The sequence below is a fragment of the Gossypium hirsutum genome, chromosome A07, assembly GCF_007990345.1.
Source record: "Gossypium hirsutum isolate 1008001.06 chromosome A07, Gossypium_hirsutum_v2.1, whole genome shotgun sequence".
NCBI classification, from domain to species: Eukaryota; Viridiplantae; Streptophyta; class Magnoliopsida; order Malvales; family Malvaceae; genus Gossypium; species Gossypium hirsutum.
The window spans coordinates 95,950,685-95,954,500 of NC_053430.1; the positions used below are offsets into that span (position 1 = coordinate 95,950,685).

General features: G+C 30.4%; 1 long non-coding RNA gene across 1 annotated transcript; it reads left to right on the forward strand.

Annotated features, from left to right (window-relative positions):
• Positions 1–2,114: 2,114 nt before the first annotated feature.
• LOC121231859 (uncharacterized) lies at positions 2,115–3,558 on the forward strand. Its single transcript, XR_005929947.1, has 2 exons — positions 2,115–2,173; positions 3,352–3,558. It is a non-coding gene; the product is annotated as an uncharacterized lncRNA (long non-coding RNA).
• The last annotated feature ends 258 nt before the right edge of the window (positions 3,559–3,816 follow it).

A 3,816-nucleotide genomic window follows, 5' to 3' on the forward strand; every position in this document is an offset into this window, starting at 1 on the left:
TTTTGTCGATTTTTAGCTTTTGTTATTAAAAAATGGTTTTTATTAGATTTATGCCATTTTGAGACCTAAATTGGCCAAATAGCGCCATAAGGGACCTAACAATGTGATTAAGTTAGTGTAGGACGTTGATAATGGATCGAGCTCAAGGAAATCATCATTCAGAGTGGGTATCACAACACTGAGGTCATGGAATTTTTGATACTCTTGAAGGTGCCGAAGTGAAGAAAATTGAGACCAACTCTAATGATATAGCGCGTAACGACCTAATTTCCAATGGTGTTAGAAAAAGCAGTTTCAGAATCCCGTTTTCGTAAATTGAGTACGTAAATATTTAATAGATATATTTATGGGGTTATCATATTGAATTGAAAATTTGTTAAGCCATTTAGCCAAAATTGTAAGTAATTAGGGTTTAGGGATTAAATTGTAAAGTCCAATCGCAATAGATTTTTAATTAGTAAATGGATTAGGGAATTAAATTGTAATTAACCCAAGGTTCAAACAGCAACTATACCATGTTAAAATTCATATAATTGGACCATATGATTAATAATTAATTAAATTAAAGTTTATTAAATTAAAGTAAGTCTAATTATGCTAATTAACCATTTAATCTTAATATATATATGAATGTTGGGTGGGAAGTGAGAGAATTGCATCTTCTCCATCCAAATATAAATAAATAAGAAGAGGAAAAATGTCATATCTAGGGTTTTAAATCTTTTTGGCTTTAATGCAAGTAAGTCCTTAGCCATTTTTCTTTGATTTTTATGGAAATTGAATCAAGAGAGCTTGATCTAGCACACCCATGTGCTAATTTGCAAAACTTTTAAAGTTTTAGAAAGTTGCCATGATAGAGAATTGAATGATTTTGGTGTTAATTTGTTAGAAATTAAGCTTAGTATATAAGAAAGACTAAATTGTAAAGCTTAATTATTAGTTTCGTACATTAGGAACCTAATTGAATATAAAATATAAGGTCCCTAATGATTTTTGGTGAAATCGAATTTTACTCCGAGGCTTTATATTGAAAGTTAAGCTTGTCCCAATTTCAGGGACTAAATTGAATAATTTGTAAAATTTTTAAAAAAATTGATATTTGATTTTGTTTTGATTGAAATCTGATAATGGGATCTATTTTATGATTATTTGTAGTTAACGACAACACCGAATCATCGAGGAGGAAAGGAAAGGAAAAATGAAAGTGATCGACAAGCAGCTGGAAATTTTGGTTTATATGTTTATAATTTAAAGTCATATAAATTGCTTGTATTTTCATGTTACTTGCATACAAGAGCAACAAGGTAAGTATACAATAATGATATGAGTTGTTGGATTGAGCTTAAATGTGAGTTCTCAAAGCAGAGGACTAGATTAAATAAAATAGAAAATAGCATGAATTGTTTGGAATATGATATATGTTATGGAATTGAGTGACAATATGTATTGAATGATATGAAACATACACGTTATGTTATAGAATTGAAATGTAATAGTGTGTATGATTGAAAAATGGTGTGTACTAAATTGTAATGGAATTGGATAATTGATACCCTATTAACTAATCGAGCTGAGTTGGTTATAGTTGGCATGTTATAGGATTGTATTGAGTACGGGATTATGCGCCAAAATACACTTTGTGTGTCATAATGTGTTTTTGTGCCCCAGGATGCAATTCAGTGCCAATTTGGTGTGTTGGTTAGATGATCTGTGTAACATCCCGAAATAGGGCCTAAACGGAATAGTGGTTGCGAAACCACAAATCGGAGGTAGAAAAATTTATTTTATTATTATTTTAAGGTTCATGGTATGATTGCATGATTGTGTGAAAATTTCGTGATGAAATTCTATGCATAAAGTGCTTAAGTTGAGGTTAGGGACTAAATCGAATAATTTGCAAAACTTGCAGTCTATAAGTTTTTAGTATGAAATTACTTTGGAATATTAATTAGGAGGGTTTAAATAACAATTTGACCAATTTTAAGTTCATGGACAAAAATTAGGACATGGAAAGAATTTTTGAAAGTTTAGTAATGAGAGGTAATTTGGTCATTTGGATATTAAATGAATTAAAAAGGGAAAAATAACACAAAAATGGTCATCTTCTCAATTAGTTTCTGCCGATTTTTGCTCTCCTCCATAGCTGGGGTTTCTTCAACTTTCAAGCTTCATAGTAAGTGATTCCAAGCCCCGTTTTTAATGATCTTTACGTTTTTGGAGTCCCGGTAACTTGATTAAGCTTATTCTAGCAATAATTCAACCTAGGGTTCATATTTGGAAAAATACCCATGGCTGAAATTTGTGTATTTTGGTGTTTTATGATAGAATATGAGGTTTTAAATTATGTTAAACAACTTATGCTACTCGGTTTTAAGTGAAAACGAGTAAAATGGCTTAAATTGGAAAAAAATACCAATAGTCATAAGTATATGTTAGAGTGTGATTTTGATATTTCCATAGAAGGGAAAAATGATCAGCATGTCATAAAACATAAGAAAATAGGATGAAGTTTAATTTACGAGCCTTGGGGCAAAAGTTTAAATATGTGAAAGTTTAGGGGTAAAAATATAATTTTGCAAAAGTTGGGTCAAGGACTATTTTAATAAATGTGAATATTAAATAAGTTAAATTTGCTATTATAGATCAAGAAGAACGAAATTCGGGAGTAAATCGGGGAAAAGAAAAAGTAAAGGACTAAATTGTAAAGTTGTCACATTTTGTATCAAGGTAAGTTACAGTAAATAAATGCAATATTCTTTTATTTTACATTATTATTGTCAATTTCCAGCATTTATATATTATGTTATGGAAATATTTAAAGTCGAATTTAAGGTGAAGTGACAGAGGAAAAGTGTTAGAAAGCCCCGGTTGAACCCTAGGAATGTTAGGATATTAGGGTTGACAGGACAGAACAGAAATGAGTCATGTAAGTCCATATTAGAAATATGGCTTTGGAGACGGATTGAGCCATGTAAGTTCATATTATATATGGCACTGGAGACAGGAATAATTCATGTAAGTCCATGTCAAAGATATGGCATTGGCAGGATATTGATAGACAGGAACGACCCTAGTATCCTTAGTATTCCGAGTGGTTCAACGGGTCAGGATACGAGTTAAATTACAGTGAATTAACAGCAAAGGAAAAGTAGACTATACTTATGAAAAAGGAAAGGTCAGGTAAGAAAGAAGGTAAGGGAATAAAGAAGAAGATAGAAATTGAGAAGTAAAGAAATTTATGATGTTAGATGATATTATGCATAATTATCCATTATGTTGAATGTTGTGATTTATTTGCTTGTAAGCTTACTAAGCCTAGTGCTTAATCTCTTTATTTTCTTCTTCTTATAGTACTTATCTAGTCACTCGGGGATCGAAGGAAACGTCGAAGGCCGATCACACTATCAAAGAAGTAACTCGGTATAACTAGACTTTTTGTTTTAGGTATGGCATGTATAGAAACTTAGCTACTTTTGGTATAATATAAACAATGAATGATGTGTAAATACTTGCTAGTGGTTAGCTAATAAAATAGCCGATGATATACATGTTTATTAATATGTATGATTGAATGATGATTATCACATGAAAATTATGAAAAATGTGAAAGTAACCTAAAAACATATTCAAGTAACAGAAATGACGTAACTTTGAAAAATAACTAAAAATTGTAGAAACATAGTTTGAAGATGAATAATATATAAAATTAAAGCTTATTATGTATATTTTCTTATGGAATAAGCAAAACAGGTAAAGGTATTATATTTTATGAGATATCTGAGTTTTAGTGAAATAGGGTCAGAGCGATTTTTGGAT